This window comes from Styela clava, chromosome 14, assembly GCF_964204865.1.
Source record: "Styela clava chromosome 14, kaStyClav1.hap1.2, whole genome shotgun sequence".
Taxonomy (NCBI): Eukaryota; Metazoa; Chordata; class Ascidiacea; order Stolidobranchia; family Styelidae; genus Styela; species Styela clava.
This window is the reverse complement of record NC_135263.1, coordinates 18,044,017-18,050,428: the sequence shown is the minus strand read 5'-3', so window position 1 is coordinate 18,050,428 and position 6,412 is coordinate 18,044,017.

Here is a 6,412-nt window from a genome sequence, read left to right as displayed (position 1 = left end):
AATTATATATGAATCATATAAAACCACTCAAAAACAATAATAGTTTCATTTGCCAGGATTTTTCACCCGTGGCCTATATTTGGCCGAATATAATTGGAGTCAATAAATCGCATTCTCCGTAATATTCAATTTCTCATCAATAATCTTCATATAGATTTAAGCGCATAATTAGGATTCCACTTTCGTCAGACGTGCAAAGCCTACTAATACATCGCTGAATAATTAGAGGGCTTGAAGTATCGAAAGTTCCATCAGAATTCAGATTACTATAATCGCGTATTGATTTATTGGGAATCCAAATTTAATTTCCTACCTAGGATGTCAATCGCATGAAAGTTTTGCATTGAAACTAAATGTTGAAGATTCCAGAATCATCGCTTACAAAAAAATATGCAAGTTTATTAGGGGCTGCTGTTCAGATCGAGATTTAATTAAGAACATAAGAAGCATGGTGTGAAAAGTGTATCAAATCTGACTGATTAAGTAAATTCTTTCTAATTAGATCATCAGATTATATATATATATAAAATAGGATTCTAGATTTGTTGAAATTAAACCTCCCCGGATTTTAATGGCTTGTCTGGATAAGACAACTACTTTCAAAATTACATTGTTACATATAATTAAAGCCTGAAACAACCACCTTAAAATATGGCGCCGTCTTCATTTCTCAAGCAGTGATTTCCCAACACCCCCACCCCACCCCTAATGCTGAGGTGTGATACCACACTTCAATTCCTAACCCAAAAGTAGTATTTTAATACCCAGAAAGTGGAATAAATACCAGACCATATGGGTACTCCTGTAGTATGCGAACCAAGATGGCAGCCACCGGAACGTATTATGTGTACCAGGTTAGGGTTAGGCCATAATTTCATTCCAATTTTCCTTATGTTAGTTCTATTATGAGTTCGGGGACTAGCCAAGGGACTCCCGTAGTATTTGTAACTGAAATTATGGCCTAACCCTGACCTGGTACACATACTTTGTTCCGGTGTTCGCCATCTTGGTTCACATACTACGAGAGTACCTGCATATGTTCTGTCAAGTACTTAACAAATTATTGAATGTCACAAATAATTTTATCATTAATAGCTAAATATTTACCACCCCTTAAATTTTGAAACATCCATTAAAATGAAAAGCGGGGGGCATACTTCCCCATTACGCTGAAGAGGGACCTTAAACTTTTCTATGCTCATCCGAACCACGACGATTTTGCTTTAAGCTCCTTTGTTGCTCGTGGGTGCAATTTGTATAATCTGGCAATCAAGTTTGAATTTTTTTTTTCAAGTTTTAGTTGTTTTTACCCAATTTTCTATTAGGCTGTCAAGCGTATGAGAATTTCAAGTTAATATATATTATTAACATGATTCATAAATTTAAAAAATAAACAAATTGAAGGCGAAACGTTATGTCCGCATATACCAATCTACCTTCTATACTGGCTATTTTTTTTTAGTTCTTTACATTATAAAGTTCATAATACTTAATGTTTACTTACGTTTTTAAATTCCAACTTACATGAATATTTTTTCCAAATCTCACGCGAAAGTTTTATGCGCTTCAACAATATACAATGTCGGTTTAAGTAAAAGATAAATAAACATGTGCAGCGTGAACTACTATGAATTATGTATACATTCCAATATAAGAGATAAGCTCTACGTTATCCGATATTCTACTGTTAAACTACGTACAGCTGTGATTTCCCACCGGAGAGCGAGAAATGTCGGTTTTCCAGAGAGAGATATTAATATTTCATTCGCACTTCCCAAACGATGTAACATGTTCTAGTCGTGTGATAGTAATCGCTGCTTCAAACTTTAATGCGTTATAGCTGTCATTTTCTTGTTTGATCTAGAATTACAGCCTTGCTTCTACTTAAATTTGTTATTCAATATCAAGTACTTGTAGACACTCAAAATGTTTCGTAAAACCTTCATTAAAATCCCATGAGTGTTACGAAAAATTTTTACCTCGCCCCTTGAACTTTCTGTCAGAAAAATTATTAGCACCGTCACACCCGCAAAATTGCGTCTTGGCAACGTCTCAAATACATATACAAACCCGATGTTCTGAAATCAGCAAGAATATCGATTAGGCTTTTAAATCTTTATACCGCTCTCATTGTAGCTACACACCACGCATGTACACATTAATTAACTTCCGATTTTCTTGTCAAAACAGTTTTCAGCCTTATTCATACGTAAAGTCGAATCATTACATTGTGCTGTAATAAAGATAAAAGCTGTAGCTGCTCTTTAATGACTAATTAAATAAATATTTCGATAATAGTGGCATATTATATTTGTCCTCCCACTTATCGAACGCATTGTAGTAGGCTTCGCATTTACAGTAATCAGGTTGATGAAATTGGCTATGACGATAATCGTTAATGATCTTAAAGGTAATATCATTTCAAGGCCGCCTAAATGCAAGCTTCTCGTGATATAGGAAAATTATAGAGGTGTCATAAACAAAAAAATAACAATTGTGCAAGCCCGTCCAGTTCTTTCAAAAAAATCTCAGATCCAGAAAATGCATTCTGCCCTATATATATCGACTCTAAGACGTGGACGAACCCAAAATATTAACTCGGCATATATCCGAAATTTAACAGCCTTCATAGCTTAACATAGAATTACGCAACATATGTGCATATATCCTATACAGCGAGATTTAAATATAGTTTCCGTATTAGCGTAGAGATTTATGCGAAACTCGGGAGTAAATATTCCTCCACGGCATCAGAGAAGTCACAAAAAATCTTAACATCGAATGTCCAAATGAATAAACTATTGAAATGCTATACTTTATCATTTGAATCCTCATCTTACACTCGTCAATTATCACTGTTTACTGTTTGCTTACTGTGCCTGTTCGTTCAGAATCTTAATAAAAATAATGCTCAAATTCTTATAGTCTGTGCGTTTGGCTTAAAGTAACAAATCAAGCAAAAAAACTTCATATCAACAAAAACAAAAATATCGACACACGGAACAGTCACGCAATAATATGTAGTCCAGTAGTCAATTTCTCTATCGATTTTTAAGTGTCCTTCAACTACTCTAAGATAAATACTTGTGCTTGTTTTGTCGCAAATTGGTCTTGTTTCAACAATATAAATTCAATGTACTTGTCAACATATGTCCTGCTGTGCTTACTACTCAATATCGAAATCGGAAATGAATCCTAATCCTATAGGAGAGTCAATAACGAAGGATACCTAACAACTCAACACGTGCTTCAAATTAAAAAGCAACAAATCTAAACAGAACAGATAAAAAATTCAACATTGGGATAATGAGCAGAATTTCCCAAATACTTATTGAAAATTTACCAGGATGCTACTTTAGACCTAGTTTTATGATGAATATTCGTAAAATCCTAAAGACTTTAAGACAAGCAATTCAAACACCAACTTGTTTGACTCGTATAATAAAAGAGAGCAATGCTCAAATATATGGACACAAGAGTCGCGCTTCAGTACGAGTACGGTGAGTTTGCTGAAGACGGTCAAGCATTTTATTTCTGAAACATTCGAATCAGAAAAAGTAAATGAAAGTATCTATGAAAGGTTGAACCTGATCAAATTGATATCCCCTGATAAATCAAGAAAAAAATGGGCAGATCTTATTATTTTAGAGAGTGATTTTAATTGGAATAAATTGTATATCTTTTATTGTACTATTGAAACCAAGTTGCAATCTTTTCATGTAAAAATGGTGCCATAGTACTAAACGATGGATTGTATAAATTTAAACTTGTTCCACCAGAGTCATGTGATTTCTGTCGTTCTAATGTTGAAACTATCAGCCAACTTTTCTATGATTGTATAGTTGTTCAACAGTTTTGGTAAACTCTAAACATGTGGATATACTCAAAAACAGGGATTAATTTTAACTTTTCAAAGAGAGATTGCATGTTGGGATATGTTTGTAATTTTTATACCAAATTGTGTAACTGTATACTTCTTGCTGCCCGGTTTTATCTATATCGTTGTAAGATACAGAAAAAGAAACCACTTTTTAATGTTTTACCTCATATCTGTATGAAGTGAGGGAAATTGAACGGTTTATTGCATATAAAAATGGCAAAATAAAGAGACATGATCAAAAATGGAAAATTTTATGATACAATTACTGATAATCTTATATGATATAAATATATTGTTTTATATATATAAAAAAAAGACGGTCAGGCAAATGCCTAGGCGTCGGGTGCGGAATAAGAATACCCTTTAATTATTACAAACAACAATAACAACAAGATAAATCCCAACGACAACAAGAATAACAATAAGCCGAATTCAGCATAACGATCCATCCATCCATTTTGAGCATCAAAAAATTGTAAGTTTCTCTCGGTACTCCCTTAGGGTCAGGCCATAGTTTTATTTCAATTTTCCTTGTGTTAGTTTTATTACGAGTTTGTGGACTGTCTGTGTTAGCCAAGTGAATATACTTCCTGCCTATAGGCATTTTTGCGCCCTGTGTGGGATATATTTTCCATGTGTTTTGTAATTACATAAATACATGCTCATGGACGTAGACGTTTTCTTTTTCTGCATAAGAAAATTGTGTAACTAGAATATATGTGTCTAATTTTTTGTTTGGATAAAGCAAGCATTGTCGTGATAAAGTAGCACAAAGGAGTAAACTGGTATTACCCAGTTATCAGACAAGCAATGGTTTAACCTCAATACAATAATAGATCCTTATCACATGCCAGAGTTTTGTGGTAAGTAGCAGGAGTGAAATTACTTCAGAATTATTCTGATCTTCATTTCTGAATGATTCTTATTATTTACATAAGTTACCGAATAATTGTAATTGCCATCTTCAAATAAGTTCCTTTGTCGAAAAAAATTTCGAATCATTCATTATTCACAACTCAGACAGTACAATCAGTTCATTACCAATGATCACGGACGAGATCAAATACAGACGGCATTGCAAATATTTTAATAATGGCTATATGAATGGTCGTTGAATTTACATGATAAATATCTCATAATAAAAATATATATTGCAAAATGAATGTGTACATGATTCACATCACATTTATTGAGCTTGTAGGCTAAATCTTACGAGGAAGATAAAAAGGTTATATTTGGTTTCTTCCTTCCACTACATTTCTTGCTTGTGACATTACTTTGATACACTTGAAATAATCTGGTTAACGTCAGTATAGCATCTTACAACGAAAAGAAAGTTTGAACATATTTTCATTCAGAAAATAAGTCCAAGTGTGATATCCATGTTTTTTTTCGAGTCTTATTTATCAGACAGTTGCGAAGTTTGGTTCTACTAATGAATTTTATTTGTAATCAAAACTACTTACGTTTTCAAGAACAACGAAAACTAGAGAGCTATGCTCAAATATATGGACACGTAGCGCCACATAATTTTGATGACGTCGTAGCAAAAAATAAAAAGTAATAGCCTTCTGGAGAAAAATTCCATCTTTAACCACTGGAAATTTTAAAGCAATCCGTCCAGTAATCAAAGAGAAAAGCGATTTCTTCGAAACGTGTCAATGAACAAGAACAACATAACAACAAAATGATCGTTATGTCCACTAAACGAGTCCAATAAAGTGAATGAAAGTTTGAGACAAGCATTTTAGTAAGGACTGGAAACGGAGATTCGCATTTCTTGGTTCATTTTTATTTTCTAATTTAGACTTGTAAGTAGGAAAATTATCATTTCTTTGATGATTTCTAACAGGCTCGGATTCGTCTGTTAATTCGGATGTCAAATTTGTAGACATCCGGAGTTGTAAAATCTAATATTGTCAAATATTTTCTTGTGATATAAAATTATATTGCAAAGTAATAGAATCGGACCATGTTATACTGTGGTGACTTTACTCTGATACAACAAGTCCGTATTTGATACAATACTCAGCGTGACAAACCGAGGAGAGGCAACAACACTTGCCTTGGCTGCAACCCGAAAGCCAGAGTATGTCAATAGAAAGTGTCAAATTGAACCGCAGGGGCGATAAAACACACAAGGTCCAAGGGTCTAATGGAGTTCTGGTAACTCTAAAAGCAAGCATAATCGGTCTACCAATAATCCAAGGAAATTTATCAGCCAGATGTCAGACAGGCATGACTCTGATACGACCACAAAAAAGTCATCACCGAGCTCAATTATTACAGCGAATGGCTTAAGAACGCCTATATAGATTTTTCAGCCAACACAGTTGACATCCCAGTTCGAGACTGACTGGACATTAGTTTAGCAATCTGATGAAATCGAATTCGGTTATTCGAATAGCTTCCACAAAATCGGAAATTTTCGAAATTCGAAATCGAAAATATTTTAAGAACTGTGAATAACGGTCAAACATTATCCTTCTAAGAATGCTCGTGTTAACGTATGCTAATGAAGCGCATGTTCGT